The following is a 19238-nucleotide window of genomic DNA, read 5'->3' as shown; positions in this document are numbered from 1 at the left end:
GCAGCTCCACCAGCAGTGGCTGCCTCAGTCTGCAGTCGATGATGAGTAGCTTTCTTCACCAGCGCAGTGAGGAAACTACTAACCAGCCGCAGCAGCAGCATCAGGTGGACCTGGAGCAGGAGCTCAAACAACAGGCTTGGGCCTACTTGGACAGCACCCTGCCAACCGAGGTAGACAATCCCCTTGACTACTGGGCAACGAAACTTGACCTTTGGCCCCAACTAGCTGAATTTGCCCTTGAAAGGCTGTCATGCCCGGCCAGTAGCGTGGCATCGGAGCGCGTGTTTAGTGCGGCAGGAGGTATTGTAACTCCGCGGAGGACACGACTGTCCACCCAAAGTGTGGAGAGACTCACGTTTGTGAAAATGAATCAGGCGTGGATTAGTCTGGATTTCAAACCACCAGTTCCTGACACAACTGACTAAATCCGCCATGAATCATGCCTCAAACATGTGCCACTTTCAGGTCTCCTCACACTGCTGGTGTGTTTAATTTTTTGACATAGGGTGCTGGCAGATTACGGGCCTCCTATAGCTGCTGCCAGGCCCCTAATCTGCCATAGGCCCCTATATACCGCCTCCTCATGCTGCTGCTAGGTCCAGAGTCTCTCATGGGTCCCTGTACGGCCTCCCATTGCTGCTGTCTCCATCGCCACACTCTGCTGCCATGTGCCACTTTCAGGTCTCTTCACACTGCTGGTGTGTTTAATTTTTTGACATAGGGTGCAGGCAGATTACGGGCCTCACATAGCTGCTGCCAGGCCCCTAATCTGCCATGGGCCCCTATATACCGCCTCCTCATGCTGCTGCCAAGTCTAGAGTCTGTCATGGGTCCCTGTACGGCCTCCCATTGCTGCTGTCTCCATCGCCACACTCTGCCATGTGCCACTTTCAGGTCTCTTCACACTGCTGGTGTGTTTAATTTTTTGACATAGGGTGCAGGCAGATTACGGGCCTCACATAGCTGCTGCCAGGCCCCTAATCTGCCATGGGCCCCTATATACCGCCTCCTCATGCTGCTGCCAAGTCCAGAGTCTCTCATGGGTCCCTGTACGGCCTCCCATTGTTGCTGTCTCCATCGCCACACTCTGCTGCCATGTGCCACTTTCAGGTCTCTTCACACTGCTGGTGTGTTTAATTTTTTGACATAGGGTGCAGGCAGATTACGGGCCTCACATAGCTGCTGCCAGGCCCCTAATCTGCCATGGGCCCCTATATACCGCCTCCTCATGCTGCTGCCAAGTCCAGAGTCTCTCATGGGTCCCTGTACGGCCTCCCATTGCTGCTGTCTCCATCGCCACACTCTGCTGCCATGTGCCACTTTCAGGTCTCTTCACACTGCTGGTGTGTTTAATTTTTTGACATAGGGTGCAGGCAGATTACGGGCCTCACATAGCTGCTGCCAGGCCTTTAATCTGCCATGGGCCCCTATATACCGCCTCCTCATGCTGCTGCCAAGTCCAGAGTCTCTCATGGGTCCCTGTACGGCCTCCCATTGCTGCTGTCTCCATCGCCACACTCTGCTGCCATGTGCCACTTTCAGGTCTCTTCACACTGCTGGTGTGTTAAATTTTTTGACATAGGGTGCAGGCAGATTACGGGCCTCACATAGCTGCTGCCAGGCCCCTAATCTGCCATGGGCCCCTATAAACCGCCTCCTCATGCTGCTGCCAAGTCTAGAGTCTCTCATGGGTCCCTGTACGGCCTCCCATTGCTGCTGTCTCCATCGCCACACTCTGCTGCCATGTGCCACTTTCAGGTCTCTTCACACTGCTGGTGTGTTTAATTTTTTGACATAGGGTGCTGCAAGATAACGGGCCTCACATAGCTGCTGCCAGGCCCCTAATCTGCCATGGGCCCCTATATACCGCCTCCTCATGCTGCTGCCAAGTCCAGAGTCTCTCATGGGTCCCTGTACGGCCTCCCATTGCTGCTGTCTCCATCGCCACACTCTGCTGCCATGTGCCACTTTCAGGTCTCTTCACACTGCTGGTGTGTTAAATTTTTTGACATAGGGTGCAGGCAGATTACGGGCCTCACATAGCTGCTGCCAGGCCCCTAATCTGCCATGGGCCCCTATATACCGCCTCCTCATGCTGCTGCCAAGTCTAGAGTCTGTCATGGGTCCCTGTACGGCCTCCAATTGCTGCTGTCTCCATCGCCACACTCTGCCATGTGCCACTTTCAGGTCTCTTCACACTGCTGGTGTGTTTAATTTTTTGACATAGGGTGCAGGCAGATTACGGGCCTCACATAGCTGCTGCCAGGCCCCTAATCTGCCATGGGCCCCTATATACCGCCTCCTCATGCTGCTGCCAAGTCCAGAGTCTCTCATGGGTCCCTGTACGGCCTCCCATTGTTGCTGTCTCCATCGCCACACTCTGCTGCCATGTGCCACTTTCAGGTCTCTTCACACTGCTGGTGTGTTTAATTTTTTGACATAGGGTGCAGGCAGATTACGGGCCTCACATAGCTGCTGCCAGGCCCCTAATCTGCCATGGGCCCCTATAAACCGCCTCCTCATGCTGCTGCCAAGTCTAGAGTCTCTCATGGGTCCCTGTACGGCCTCCCATTGCTGCTGTCTCCATCGCCACACTCTGCTGCCATGTGCCACTTTCAGGTCTCTTCACACTGCTGGTGTGTTTAATTTTTTGACATAGGGTGCTGCAAGATAACGGGCCTCACATAGCTGCTGCCAGGCCCCTAATCTGCCATGGGCCCCTATATACCGCCTCCTCATGCTGCTGCCAAGTCTAGAGTCTCTCATGGGTCCCTGTACGGCCTCCCATTGCTGCTGTCTCCATCGCCACACTCTGCTGCCATGTGCCACTTTCAGGTCTCTTCACACTGCTGGTGTGTTTAATTTTTTGACATAGGGTGCAGGCAGATTACGGGCCTCACATAGCTGCTGCCAGGCCCATAATCTGCCATGGGCCCCTATATACCGCCTCCTCATGCTGCTGCCAAGTCCAGAGTCTCTCATGGGTCCCTGTACGGCCTCCCATTGCTGCTGTCTCCATCGCCACACTCTGCTGCCATGTGCCACTTTCAGGTCTCTTCACACTGCTGGTGTGTTTAATTTTTTGACATAGGGTGCAGGCAGATTACGGGCCTCACATAGCTGCTGCCAGGCCCCTAATCTGCCATGGGCCCCTATATACCGCCTCCTCATGCTGCTGCCAAGTCTAGAGTCTGTCATGGGTCCCTGTACGGCCTCCCATTGCTGCTGTCTCCATCGCCACACTCTGCTGCCATGTGCCACTTTCAGGTCTCTTCACACTGCTGGTGTGTTTAATTTTTTGACATAGGGTGCTGCAAGATAACGGGCCTCACATAGCTGCTGCCAGGCCCCTAATCTGCCATGGGCCCCTATATACCGCCTCCTCATGCTGCTGCCAAGTCCAGAGTCTCTCATGGGTCCCTGTACGGCCTCCCATTGCTGCTGTCTCCATCGCCACACTCTGCTGCCATGTGCCACTTTCAGGTCTCTTCACACTGCTGGTGTGTTAAATTTTTTGAGATAGGGTGCAGGCAGATTACGGGCCTCACATAGCTGCTGCCAGGCCCCTAATCTGCCATGGGCCCCTATATACCGCCTCCTCATGCTGCTGCCAAGTCTAGAGTCTGTCATGGGTCCCTGTACGGCCTCCCATTGCTGCTGTCTCCATCGCCACACTCTGCTGCCATGTGCCACTTTCAGGTCTCTTCACACTGCTGGTGTGTTTAATTTTTTGACATAGGGTGCAGGCAGATTACGGGCCTCACATAGCTGCTGCCAGGCCCCTAATCTGCCATGGGCCCCTATATACCGCCTCCTCATGCTGCTGCCAAGTCCAGAGTCTCTCATGGGTCCCTGTACGGCCTCCCATTGTTGCTGTCTCCATCGCCACACTCTGCTGCCATGTGCCACTTTCAGGTCTCTTCACACTGCTGGTGTGTTTAATTTTTTGACATAGGGTGCAGGCAGATTACGGGCCTCACATAGCTGCTGCCAGGCCCCTAATCTGCCATGGGCCCCTATATACCGCCTCCTCATGCTGCTGCCAAGTCCAGAGTCTCTCATGGGTCCCTGTACGGCCTCCCATTGCTGCTGTCTCCATCGCCACACTCTGCTGCCATGTGCCACTTTCAGGTCTCTTCACACTGCTGGTGTGTTAAATTTTTTGACATAGGGTGCAGGCAGATTACGGGCCTCACATAGCTGCTGCCAGGCCCCTAATCTGCCATGGGCCCCTATAAACCGCCTCCTCATGCTGCTGCCAAGTCTAGAGTCTCTCATGGGTCCCTGTACGGCCTCCCATTGCTGCTGTCTCCATCGCCACACTCTGCTGCCATGTGCCACTTTCAGGTCTCTTCACACTGCTGGTGTGTTTAATTTTTTGACATAGGGTGCTGCAAGATAACGGGCCTCACATAGCTGCTGCCAGGCCCCTAATCTGCCATGGGCCCCTATATACCGCCTCCTCATGCTGCTGCCAAGTCCAGAGTCTCTCATGGGTCCCTGTACGGCCTCCCATTGCTGCTGTCTCCATCGCCACACTCTGCTGCCATGTGCCACTTTCAGGTCTCTTCACACTGCTGGTGTGTTTAATTTTTTGACATAGGGTGCAGGCAGATTACGGGCCTCACATAGCTGCTGCCAGGCCCCTAATCTGCCATGGGCCCCTATATACCGCCTCCTCATGCTGCTGCCAAGTCTAGAGTCTGTCATGGGTCCCTGTACGGCCTCCCATTGCTGCTGTCTCCATCGCCACACTCTGCTGCCATGTGCCACTTTCAGGTCTCTTCACACTGCTGGTGTGTTTAATTTTTTGACATAGGGTGCTGCAAGATAACGGGCCTCACATAGCTGCTGCCAGGCCCCTAATCTGCCATGGGCCCCTATATACCGCCTCCTCATGCTGCTGCCAAGTCCAGAGTCTGTCATGGGTCCCTGTACGGCCTCCCATTGCTGCTGTCTCCATCGCCACACTCTGCTGCCATGTGCCACTTTCAGGTCTCTTCACACTGCTGGTGTGTTTAATTTTTTGACATAGGGTGCTGGCAGATTACGGGCCTCACATAGCTGCTGCCAGGCCCCTAATCTGCCATGGGCCCCTATATACCGCCTCCTCATGCTGCTGCCAAGTCTAGAGTCTCTCATGGGTCCCTGTACGGCCTCCCATTGCTGCTGTCTCCATCGCCACACTCTGCTGCCATGTGCCACTTTCAGGTCTCTTCACACTGCTGGTGTGTTTAATTTTTTGACATAGGGTGCTGCAAGATAACGGGCCTCACATAGCTGCTGCCAGGCCCCTAATCTGCCATGGGCCCCTATATACCGCCTCCTCATGCTGCTGCCAAGTCCAGAGTCTCTCATGGGTCCCTGTACGGCCTCCCATTGCTGCTGTCTCCATCGCCACACTCTGCTGCCATGTGCCACTTTCAGGTCTCTTCACACTGCTGGTGTGTTAAATTTTTTGACATAGGGTGCAGGCAGATTACGGGCCTCACATAGCTGCTGCCAGGTCCCTAATCTGCCATGGGCCCCTATATACCGCCTCCTCATGCTGCTGCCAAGTCTAGAGTCTGTCATGGGTCCCTGTACGGCCTCCCATTGCTGCTGTCTCCATCGCCACACTCTGCCATGTGCCACTTTCAGGTCTCTTCACACTGCTGGTGTGTTTAATTTTTTGACATAGGGTGCAGGCAGATTACGGGCCTCACATAGCTGCTGCCAGGCCCCTAATCTGCCATGGGCCTCTATATACCGCCTCCTCATGCTGCTGCCAAGTCCAGAGTCTCTCATGGGTCCCTGTACGGCCTCCCATTGCTGCTGTCTCCATCGCCACACTCTGCTGCCATGTGCCACTTTCAGGTCTCTTCACACTGCTGGTGTGTTAAATTTTTTGACATAGGGTGCAGGCAGATTACGGGCCTCACATAGCTGCTGCCAGGCCCCTAATCTGCCATGGGCCCCTATAAACCGCCTCCTCATGCTGCTGCCAAGTCTAGAGTCTCTCATGGGTCCCTGTACGGCCTCCCATTGCTGCTGTCTCCATCGCCACACTCTGCTGCCATGTGCCACTTTCAGGTCTCTTCACACTGCTGGTGTGTTTAATTTTTTGACATAGGGTGCTGCAAGATAACGGGCCTCACATAGCTGCTGCCAGGCCCCTAATCTGCCATGGGCCCCTATATACCGCCTCCTCATGCTGCTGCCAAGTCTAGAGTCTCTCATGGGTCCCTGTACGGCCTCCCATTGCTGCTGTCTCCATCGCCACACTCTGCTGCCATGTGCCACTTTCAGGTCTCTTCACACTGCTGGTGTGTTTAATTTTTTGACATAGGGTGCTGCAAGATAACGGGCCTCACATAGCTGCTGCCAGGCCCCTAATCTGCCATGGGCCCCTATATACCGCCTCCTCATGCTGCTGCCAAGTCCAGAGTCTCTCATGGGTCCCTGTACGGCCTCCCATTGCTGCTGTCTCCATCGCCACACTCTGCTGCCATGTGCCACTTTCAGGTCTCTTCACACTGCTGGTGTGTTTAATTTTTTGACATAGGGTGCTGGCAGATTACGGGCCTCACATAGCTGCTGCCAGGCCCCTAATCTGCCATGGGCCCCTATATACCGCCTCCTCATGCTGCTGCCAAGTCTAGAGTCTCTCATGGGTCCCTGTACGGCCTCCCATTGCTGCTGTCTCCATCGCCACACTCTGCTGCCATGTGCCACTTTCAGGTCTCTTCACACTGCTGGTGTGTTTAATTTTTTGACATAGGGTGCTGCAAGATAACGGGCCTCACATAGCTGCTGCCAGGCCCCTAATCTGCCATGGGCCCCTATATACCGCCTCCTCATGCTGCTGCCAAGTCTAGAGTCTCTCATGGGTCCCTGTACGGCCTCCCATTGCTGCTGTCTCCATCGCCACACTCTGCTGCCATGTGCCACTTTCAGGTCTCTTCACACTGCTGGTGTGTTTAATTTTTTGACATAGGGTGCTGCAAGATAACGGGCCTCACATAGCTGCTGCCAGGCCCCTAATCTGCCATGGGCCCCTATATACCGCCTCCTCATGCTGCTGCCAAGTCCAGAGTCTCTCATGGGTCCCTGTACGGCCTCCCATTGCTGCTGTCTCCATCGCCACACTCTGCTGCCATGTGCCACTTTCAGGTCTCTTCACACTGCTGGTGTGTTAAATTTTTTGACATAGGGTGCAGGCAGATTACGGGCCTCACATAGCTGCTGCCAGGCCCCTAATCTGCCATGGGCCCCTATATACCGCCTCCTCATGCTGCTGCCAAGTCTAGAGTCTGTCATGGGTCCCTGTACGGCCTCCCATTGCTGCTGTCTCCATCGCCACACTCTGCCATGTGCCACTTTCAGGTCTCTTCACACTGCTGGTGTGTTTAATTTTTTGACATAGGGTGCAGGCAGATTACGGGCCTCACATAGCTGCTGCCAGGCCCCTAATCTGCCATGGGCCTCTATATACCGCCTCCTCATGCTGCTGCCAAGTCCAGAGTCTCTCATGGGTCCCTGTACGGCCTCCCATTGCTGCTGTCTCCATCGCCACACTCTGCTGCCATGTGCCACTTTCAGGTCTCTTCACACTGCTGGTGTGTTAAATTTTTTGACATAGGGTGCAGGCAGATTACGGGCCTCACATAGCTGCTGCCAGGCCCCTAATCTGCCATGGGCCCCTATAAACCGCCTCCTCATGCTGCTGCCAAGTCTAGAGTCTCTCATGGGTCCCTGTACGGCCTCCCATTGCTGCTGTCTCCATCGCCACACTCTGCTGCCATGTGCCACTTTCAGGTCTCTTCACACTGCTGGTGTGTTTAATTTTTTGACATAGGGTGCTGCAAGATAACGGGCCTCACATAGCTGCTGCCAGGCCCCTAATCTGCCATGGGCCCCTATATACCGCCTCCTCATGCTGCTGCCAAGTCTAGAGTCTCTCATGGGTCCCTGTACGGCCTCCCATTGCTGCTGTCTCCATCGCCACACTCTGCTGCCATGTGCCACTTTCAGGTCTCTTCACACTGCTGGTGTGTTAAATTTTTTGACATAGGGTGCAGGCAGATTACGGGCCTCACATAGCTGCTGCCAGGCCCCTAATCTGCCATGGGCCCCTATATACCGCCTCCTCATGCTGCTGCCAAGTCTAGAGTCTGTCATGGGTCCCTGTACGGCCTCCCATTGCTGCTGTCTCCATCGCCACACTCTGCCATGTGCCACTTTCAGGTCTCTTCACACTGCTGGTGTGTTTAATTTTTTGACATAGGGTGCAGGCAGATTACGGGCCTCACATAGCTGCTGCCAGGCCCCTAATCTGCCATGGGCCCCTATATACCGCCTCCTCATGCTGCTGCCAAGTCCAGAGTCTCTCATGGGTCCCTGTACGGCCTCCCATTGTTGCTGTCTCCATCGCCACACTCTGCTGCCATGTGCCACTTTCAGGTCTCTTCACACTGCTGGTGTGTTTAATTTTTTGACATAGGGTGCAGGCAGATTACGGGCCTCACATAGCTGCTGCCAGGCCCCTAATCTGCCATGGGCCCCTATATACCGCCTCCTCATGCTGCTGCCAAGTCCAGAGTCTCTCATGGGTCCCTGTACGGCCTCCCATTGCTGCTGTCTCCATCGCCACACTCTGCTGCCATGTGCCACTTTCAGGTCTCTTCACACTGCTGGTGTGTTAAATTTTTTGACATAGGGTGCAGGCAGATTACGGGCCTCACATAGCTGCTGCCAGGCCCCTAATCTGCCATGGGCCCCTATATACCGCCTCCTCATGCTGCTGCCAAGTCCAGAGTCTCTCATGGGTCCCTGTACGGCCTCCCATTGTTGCTGTCTCCATCGCCACACTCTGCTGCCATGTGCCACTTTCAGGTCTCTTCACACTGCTGGTGTGTTTAATTTTTTGACATAGGGTGCAGGCAGATTACGGGCCTCACATAGCTGCTGCCAGGCCCCTAATCTGCCATGGGCCTCTATATACCGCCTCCTCATGCTGCTGCCAAGTCCAGAGTCTCTCATGGGTCCCTGTACGGCCTCCCATTGCTGCTGTCTCCATCGCCACACTCTGCTGCCATGTGCCACTTTCAGGTCTCTTCACACTGCTGGTGTGTTAAATTTTTTGACATAGGGTGCAGGCAGATTACGGGCCTCACATAGCTGCTGCCAGGCCCCTAATCTGCCATGGGCCCCTATAAACCGCCTCCTCATGCTGCTGCCAAGTCTAGAGTCTCTCATGGGTCCCTGTACGGCCTCCCATTGCTGCTGTCTCCATCGCCACACTCTGCTGCCATGTGCCACTTTCAGGTCTCTTCACACTGCTGGTGTGTTTAATTTTTTGACATAGGGTGCTGCAAGATAACGGGCCTCACATAGCTGCTGCCAGGCCCCTAATCTGCCATGGGCCCCTATATACCGCCTCCTCATGCTGCTGCCAAGTCCAGAGTCTCTCATGGGTCCCTGTACGGCCTCCCATTGCTGCTGTCTCCATCGCCACACTCTGCTGCCATGTGCCACTTTCAGGTCTCTTCACACTGCTGGTGTGTTAAATTTTTTGACATAGGGTGCAGGCAGATTACGGGCCTCACATAGCTGCTGCCAGGCCCCTAATCTGCCATGGGCCCCTATATACCGCCTCCTCATGCTGCTGCCAAGTCTAGAGTCTGTCATGGGTCCCTGTACGGCCTCCCATTGCTGCTGTCTCCATCGCCACACTCTGCCATGTGCCACTTTCAGGTCTCTTCACACTGCTGGTGTGTTTAATTTTTTGACATAGGGTGCAGGCAGATTACGGGCCTCACATAGCTGCTGCCAGGCCCCTAATCTGCCATGGGCCCCTATATACCGCCTCCTCATGCTGCTGCCAAGTCCAGAGTCTCTCATGGGTCCCTGTACGGCCTCCCATTGTTGCTGTCTCCATCGCCACACTCTGCTGCCATGTGCCACTTTCAGGTCTCTTCACACTGCTGGTGTGTTTAATTTTTTGACATAGGGTGCAGGCAGATTACGGGCCTCACATAGCTGCTGCCAGGCCCCTAATCTGCCATGGGCCCCTATATACCGCCTCCTCATGCTGCTGCCAAGTCCAGAGTCTCTCATGGGTCCCTGTACGGCCTCCCATTGCTGCTGTCTCCATCGCCACACTCTGCTGCCATGTGCCACTTTCAGGTCTCTTCACACTGCTGGTGTGTTAAATTTTTTGACATAGGGTGCAGGCAGATTACGGGCCTCACATAGCTGCTGCCAGGCCCCTAATCTGCCATGGGCCCCTATAAACCGCCTCCTCATGCTGCTGCCAAGTCTAGAGTCTCTCATGGGTCCCTGTACGGCCTCCCATTGCTGCTGTCTCCATCGCCACACTCTGCTGCCATGTGCCACTTTCAGGTCTCTTCACACTGCTGGTGTGTTTAATTTTTTGACATAGGGTGCTGCAAGATAACGGGCCTCACATAGCTGCTGCCAGGCCCCTAATCTGCCATGGGCCCCTATATACCGCCTCCTCATGCTGCTGCCAAGTCCAGAGTCTCTCATGGGTCCCTGTACGGCCTCCCATTGCTGCTGTCTCCATCGCCACACTCTGCTGCCATGTGCCACTTTCAGGTCTCTTCACACTGCTGGTGTGTTAAATTTTTTGACATAGGGTGCAGGCAGATTACGGGCCTCACATAGCTGCTGCCAGGCCCCTAATCTGCCATGGGCCCCTATATACCGCCTCCTCATGCTGCTGCCAAGTCCAGAGTCTCTCATGGGTCCCTGTACGGCCTCCCATTGCTGCTGTCTCCATCGCCACACTCTGCTGCCATGTGCCACTTTCAGGTCTCTTCACACTGCTGGTGTGTTAAATTTTTTGACATAGGGTGCAGGCAGATTACGGGCCTCACATAGCTGCTGCCAGGCCCCTAATCTGCCATGGGCCCCTATATACCGCCTCCTCATGCTGCTGCCAAGTCTAGAGTCTCTCATGGGTCCCTGTACGGCCTCCCATTGCTGCTGTCTCCATCGCCACACTCTGCTGCCATGTGCCACTTTCAGGTCTCTTCACACTGCTGGTGTGTTTAATTTTTTGACATAGGGTGCAGGCAGATTACGGGCCTCACATAGCTGCTGCCAGGCCCCTAATCTGCCATGGGCCCCTATATACCGCCTCCTCATGCTGCTGCCAAGTCCAGAGTCTCTCATGGGTCCCTGTACGGCCTCCCATTGCTGCTGTCTCCATCGCCACACTCTGCTGCCATGTGCCACTTTCAGGTCTCTTCACACTGCTGGTGTGTTAAATTTTTTGACATAGGGTGCTGGCAGATTACGGGCCTCCCATTGCTGCTGCCAGACATGTAATCTGCCATGGGCCCCCGTACCGACTCCTCATGCTGTGACGTTGCAACAAGGTGTAATTCAACCCTACATATGTTAGACCGCCTTTACGAACAGCTAAAGGCCATCACAGATTTCCTGATGTTAAAAGCGGATAAAGGTACTCCCTGTGTAACTTAGATGTCAGCCATTGTCAGCTCATGTGTGACACCTGCGCTTGCTCAGGCCCTTTGAGGAGGCCACGCTATTCGTGAGTCGGCAGGACTATGGGATGAATGAGGTCAAATCGGCCATGGGCCCCCGTACCGCCTGTTCACGCTGATGCTGGTCCCACAGTGTGACCTGGGTCCCTGTACGGCCTCCCATTGCTTCCACTCTGCCATGTACCTCTTTGAAATCTCCTCACACTCCTGCGGTTGTCCATTTTGTCATAGGTTGCTGGCAGATTAGCGGCCTTCCATAGGTGCCGCCAGGCCCCATATCGACCATGGGCCCCCGTACCTCCTGGTCACGCTGCTGCTGAGCCCACAGTGTGACCTGGGTCCCTGTACGGCCTCCCATTGCTCCCACTCTGCCATGTGCCACTTTGAAATCTCCTCACACTCCTGCGGTTGTCCATTTTGTCATAGGTTGCTGGCAGATTACAGGCCTTCCATAGGTGCCACCAAGCCCCATATCGGCCATGGGCCCCCGTACCGCCTGGTCACGCTGCTGCTGGGCCCACAGTGTGACCTGGGTCCCTGTACCGCCTCCCATTGCTCCCACTCTGCCATGTGCCACTTTCAGGTCTCCTCACGCTCCTGCTGGTTTCCATTTTGTCATAGGTTGCTGTATGGCCTCCCATTGCTGCTGCCTCCACCGCCACACTGTGGCTCCAAACACTGGTTTTGGCCCCGTGACTGCCCAAATGAGTGAAGTGTGCGGTGATTCTAAGATCGACGGCACTCATCTGCATGTCATACTGACAGACAGTATTATTTCTCTTCCCCAGCAGACTCCAAGGGCATTTAAATTAAAGGTACAGTGTTCTGCACTAATATTAAGTCTCTCTGAAGCCTAGAAACACCCTTTTTTAAGTTAAATTCAAAGCGAATTTATTCGACTCGAATCGAATATTGTCCACGAATTCGCCGAATCAGTCGAATCGAATTTTTCATTTCTTCGCTCATCTCTAGAAGTAATAGTGCCACATCATTGATGTCAGTGGAAGGAACAGTGCTATATCGTTGGTATCAGTGGGAGGAATAGTGCCTCATTATTGGTATCAATGGAAGGAATAGTGCCCCACTATTTTTGTCAGTGGGAGGAATAGTGCCCATCATTGGCATCAGTGTGAGGAATATTGCCCCATCATTGGTGTCAGTGAAAGTATACCAAATGCAGAATAAAAGCTAGCAAAGGGCTATATCTGGGATGAAGTTTGGAGGCCACTAGCCATACAACTCTTGACACCCCTCTATTAGGGAAAATTCTTTAAATCTGGACATTTCCAATTTTCCAGTTTCTAATTCGGTTGTAGAACATTGTAATGACAAATACATAATCTCAAAAGAAATTACTATCTCTACTGATGGTGGAGGGAAAAAAAGAAGTGTCATTAATTAAACAAAAAAAAAAGCTGACTATAGGCATTTGCCTACTGTGCCCAACGGTAGATCCAGGCCCTGCCATGAGGTTAAAAAGAAGGAACCAGGGGAGGAAAGGGGGGAACCAGGGGAGGAAAAGGGGGAACCAGGGGAGGAAAAGGGGGAACCAGGAGAGGAGAAGGGGGAACCAGGAGAGGGAAAGGGGGAACCAGAGGAGGAAAGGGGGGAACCAGGAGAGGAAAAGGGGGAACCAGGGGAGGAAAAGGGGGAACCAGAGGAGGAAAGGGGGGAACCAGGGGAGGAAAAGGGGGAATCAGGAGAGGAAAGAAGGGAACCAGGGGAGGAAAAGGGGGAACCAGGAGAGGAAAGGGGGGAACCAGGGGAGGAAAAGGGGGAACCAGGAGAGGAAAAGGGGGAACCAGGGGAGGAAAGGGGAACCAGGGGAGGAAAAATATAAGCAGATTCATCTTCAGTGTTAACTCCACACACGCCTCTTCTACCCTGTAATCATCTTGTCTTCCCATACTGTATTCCTCTGCACAGGCAGTTGAAGAAAGGTGACACAGGAACCCATTAAGCTGAAATAGCAAATATCAGTGTCACCCACCTAACTATGCAGTTTGGAAGAGGGGTTTGGATTACAAGACTGGCTGAACACAACTACAAATCCTATGGCAGGTAAAACATTTTAACATGTTATATATCTTGCCTGTGTTAAATCTCCTCTCCATGTATAAAGGTTCCTTCCAGCAGACAGTATCCAGAATTATCTTGTTGATATTAAATACCCCAAATCCCTCCCCAAGACACCTCAATCATTCAAAATAAATGTATACTGAACACTATATGGGATCACGGGACTGCCTGAGAGCCAGAAATACATAACACCGCCTTCATCCTCTGTGGTAGACTTCCAGGGTCACCCAAGAGAAGGAGGAAACAAACCACAAAATATATTAAGCGGCTCAGTTATACTCTATCGGAATCACTGATTTCATACTAAGTATCATTCCTATGAACGTGTTTCTCTAGTTACCCGATACATTGTAGCTCAGCTCTTCTGGCTTCCAGCTCCATGTACCACTTTGATGTTCATTTCTGTTTGATTGAGATGCCAAAAACTGTCACTGTGGACCTCTCCGAAACTTCACAAGTCGGCAAGAATTCATTCCTGACAAGTCCTCATGTACAGAAATAAGGATCATTTTTCAGAAAAGCTCCATTTTATATTCTTTAGTTCTGTGGACAAGTCTAGTATGTCCTGAGCATGAAGAGGTTAAAAAAGTGGTCTCCAAGCTGTAGCTCAAGGGCTGGATGTGGCCCTTTGTTTGAATTAATTTGGACCTTGAGGCACTATTCACAGATAGGAGACACTATTGATACCAATGAGGGAGTACTATTCCTCCCACTGACACTAATGATGGGGCACTATTCCTCCCACTGATACCAATGATGGGGCACTATTCCTCCCACTGACACCAATGATGGGGCACTATTCCTCCCACTGACACCAATGATGGGGCACTATTCCTCCCACTGACACCAATGATGGGGCACTATTCCTCCCACTGACACCAATGATGGGGCACTATTCCTCCCACTGACACCAATGATGGGACACTATTCCTTCAACTAATATCAATGAGTGAGCACTATTCCTTCCACTAATACCAAAGCTGGGGCACTATTCCTCCCACTGACACCAATGATGGGGCACTATTCCTCCCACTGACACCAATGATGGGGCATTATTCCTCCCACTGACACTAATGATACACTATTCCTTGAACTAATACCAAAGCTGGGGCACTATTCCTCCCACTGACACCAATGATGGGACACTATTCCTCCCACTGACACCAATGATGGGGCACTATTCCTTCAACTAATATCAATGATGGGGCACTATTCCTTCCACTAATACCAAAGCTGGGGCACTATTCCTCCCACTGACACCAATGATGGGACACTATTCTTCCCACTGACACCAATGATGGGACACTATTCCTCCCACTGACACCAATGATGGGACACTATTCCTCCCACTGACACCAATGATGGGACACTATTCCTCCCACTGACACCAATGATGGGACACTATTCCTCCCACTGACACCAATGATGGGACACTATTCCTCCCACTGACACCAATGATGGGAGACTATTCCTCCCATTGACACCAATGATAGGACACTATTCCTCCCACTGATACCAATGATGGGGCACTATTCCTCCCACTGACACCAATGATGGGACACTATTCCTCCCACTGACTACCAAAGCTGGGGCACTATTCCTCCCACTGACACCAATGATGGGACACTATTCTTCCCACTGACACCAATGATGGGACACTATTCCTTCCACTGACACCAATGATGGGACACTATTCCTCCCACTGACACCAATGATGGGACACTATTCCTCCCACTGACACCAATGATGGGACACTATTCCTCCCACTGACACCAATGATGGGACACTATTCTTCCCACTGACACCAATGATGGGACACTATTCCTCCCACTGACACCAATGATGGGGCACTATTCCTCCCACTGACACCAATGATGGGACACTATTCCTCCCACTGACACCAATGATGGGACACTATTCCTCCCACTGACACCAATGATGGGGCACTATTCCTCCCACTGACACCAATGATGGGGCACTATTCACCCTACAAATACTAATGATGGGGCACTCTTGCTTCCACTAGTACTAATATTGGGGCAGTATTCCTTCCACTGACACCAATAATGGGGCACTTTTCCCATTCCAACTAACCACAGGTGATACAGTATGTCATTTTTTTGCTCTCACTGGCTACAGTTCAGCCCCCCCAGTCTAAACTGGGCCTTTGTTTAAATGTTCGGAGGAGACCCCCGGGTTAAAAAAAAATCTAAATATATTTTTCATATTATTTATTTCTGGTACTTATATAGCACCGTCAATGTACGCAGTGCTTTACATATATATTGAACATTCACATCAGTCCCTAACCCTCAAGGGGCGTACAATCTAAGGTCCCTAACCCTCAAGGGGCGTACAATCTAAGGTCCCTAACCCTCAAGGGGCATACAATCTAAGGTCCCTAACCCTCAAGGGGCGTACAATCTAAGGTCCCTAACCCTCAAGGGGCGTACAATCTAAGGTCCCTAACCCTCAAGGGGCGTACAATCTAAGGTCCCTAACCCTCAAGGGGCGTACAATCTAAGGTCCCTAACCCTCAAGGGGCGTACGATCTAAGGTCCCTAACCCTCAAGGGGCGTACAATCTAAGGTCCCTAACCCTCAAGGGGCATACAATCTAAGGTCTCTAACCCTCAAGGGGCGTACAATCTAAGGTCCCTAACCCTCAAGGGGCGTACAATCTAAGGTCCCTAACCCTCAAGGGGCGTACGATCTAAGGTCCCTAACCCTCAAGGGGCGTACAATCTAAGGTCCCTAACCCTCAAGGGGCATACAATCTAAAGTCCCTAACCCTCAAGGGGCGTACAATCTAAGGTCCCTAACCCTCAAGGGGCGTACAATCTAAGGTATTATATATTTTGTAATATATAAAAACGCATTTCAACATGCAGTATATATATATATATGTAGTGAAATATATATTGAAATATATTGAATATGGCCAAAATTGTAGCATTTAAAATACGTCAATATATTTGAGAAGAATATTTTTAAAATATATCTCACATATATTTTTCTTCCATGTGGGTACCCCCTGTGCTCCTTCATACAGAGTGGGGGCGCTCTAATGCAGGAGGTGTAATACTGGCCAGATCACCAGAAGGGGAAAAAGTCTAAAAAAAAAGAAAACTAATGCAGCCGCCACATCTAATGATTGGTAAGCTGCAATATATGAAATGTTTGCTTTTGGGTTTAATACCGCTTTAAAAATCAATCAGAATATACATACGCAGTTGCATCGCCGCCCTCTAGGAACTTGGAACAAAAATCTAGAAAATTAAATTTTGGAGTTCTCCTTTCCACCCATTGATCTTTGAAGCCGGTTGATCAGTCACTTCCTGCCGATCGATATGAAATGGATCAATACTCCTAGTCTTGAGTGGATTAAATAAAGGAAAACAATAAGCCGGCAGGACAGGAGTTATGCGACTATTAAAGGGAAACTCACATTATAGGAATGCAAATGGACCCTTCTACCCTCATCAATAGCTGTTAGCAAAGAAGGATCTATGGAGCGCTGGACGCCAACAGCGGACTTCAAGGGGAACTCCAGTGCGTTCGATACGTCCGCGTTCTGAGCTGTCACTGTAACATTTCCCTGAGGGACAGTTCACACGACATGCAGTTCAGTTGCATCCAAAACGCACAGAAAGCAGGTTATATGGTTGTCAATTTGCTGATGCGTTCCAGTGCATTTTTTATGCATTCCAGTTCATTTTTCCACCTTCCCTTTTTCTTCAATTTAATTAGGTACATGTGCATTCCGGTGCGTTTTTGGTGCGTTCCAGTGCCTTCCGGTGCATTTTGTATGTGTTTTAGGGCCAGTTCACACTCCACACATTTCAATTGCTTTTTTCTGCATCCAAAACGCACAGAAAGCAGGTGATATGGTTGTCAAGGTCATAGTTCACAACAGTTCTTGCAGTTCCAGCTTGCAGAAAAAAAAGTAGAACAGTCTGCATTTTTTCTGCACAGCACTGTACTGGAATGCAGTAAAACCCGGGGCAGACTGACAACTCATGGGGCCCCCGGGTGATAGGGGACCATGGGGCCCCTGTGTCCTTGCCCACACTCAAAGCACACCCAAAAAATCCTATAAAAAAGGTACCAGGGGCATTACATGGGGCCCCATACTGACCCCGGGCCCTCGGGTAGTGCCCGAGTGCTCGAATGGTCAGTCCGCCCCTGGGTAAAACGCATAAAAAACGCACTGGAATGCACCAAAAACACACTGGAATGCACATGTCCCTGTTTAAAGTGAAATAAAAAGAGAGGGGGGAAAATTTACTGGAATGTGTCAAAAATGCACTTAAACGTGTCAAAAACGCATAACAAAAAATGCATCAGATGGTCAGTGTCATAGTTCACATCAGCGCTTGCAGTTCCAGTGCGTTCCGGATGCAGAAATAGAAGTAGAATAGGCTGCATTTTTTCTACACAGAACTGTACTGGAACGAGGTAAAATGTATCAAAAACGCACCGGAATGCACTGGAACGCACATATCCCTGTTTAAATTGAAGAAAAAAAGAGGGTTAAAAATGAACTGGAATGCATAAAAAACGCACCAGAATGTGTCAAAAACACACCGGAAAGCGCCAAAAATGCATCAAAACCATGCATGCAAAAACGCATCCGGAGCGCATCAGAACTGCGTTTCTATAGTGTGAACCGGCCCTTATGGCCAGTTCACACTACATGCATTTAAGTTGCTTTTTCTGCATTCAAAACGCACAGAAAGTAGGTTATTTGGCTATCCATGTCATCGTTCACATCAGCGCTCGCAGTTCCGGTGCATTTCGGTTGCAGAAATAAAAGTAGAACAAGCTGCATTTTTTCTGCACGGAACTGTACTGGAACGCGGTAAGGGCCGGATCACACTATAGAAATGCAGTTCAGATGCGTTCCGGATGCGTTTTTGCATGTGCATTTTTTACACATTTTTGGAACGTTCCGATGCATTTTTTGTTATGCGTTTTTGACACGTTTAAGTGTATTTTTGATGCATTCCAGTTAATTTTTTCCCCTCTCTTTTTCTTCAATTTAAACAGGGACATGTGCATTCCAGTGTGTTTTTGGTGCATTCCAGTGCGTTTTTTATGCGTTTTACCCAGGGGCGCACTGACCATTCGAGCACTCGGGCACTACCCGAGGGCCCGGGGTCAGTAGGGGGCCCCATGTAATGCCCCTGGTACCTTTTTAATAGGATTTTTTGGGTGTGGTTTGAGTGTGGGCAAGGACACAGGGGCCCCATGGTCCCCTATTGCCTGGGGGCCCCATGAGTTGTCAGTCCGCCCCTGGTTTTACCGCATTCCAGTACAGTGCTGTGCAGAAAAAATGCAGACTGTTCTACTTTTTTTTCTGCAAGCTGGAACCGCAAGAACTGTTGTGAACTATGACCGTGACAACCATATCACCTGCTTTCTGTGCGTTTTGGATGCAAAAAAAAAGCAACTGAAATGCATGGAGTGTGAACTGGCCCTAAAACACATACAAAATGCACCGGAATGCACTAGAATGCACCAAAAATGCACTGGAACGCACATGGACCTATTTAAATTAAAGAAAAGGGGAGGGGGAAAAATGTACTGGAATGCATAAAAATGTACTGGAGCGCACCAAAAACGCGCCAAAAAGCACCAAAAACAC

The sequence above is a fragment of the Staurois parvus genome, unplaced genomic scaffold (assembly GCF_062004578.1).
Source record: "Staurois parvus isolate SC_StPar_1 unplaced genomic scaffold, SC_StPar_1.0 ptg000591l, whole genome shotgun sequence".
Lineage (NCBI taxonomy): Eukaryota > Metazoa > Chordata > Amphibia > Anura > Ranidae > Staurois > Staurois parvus.
This window is presented reverse-complemented; position numbering follows the sequence as displayed.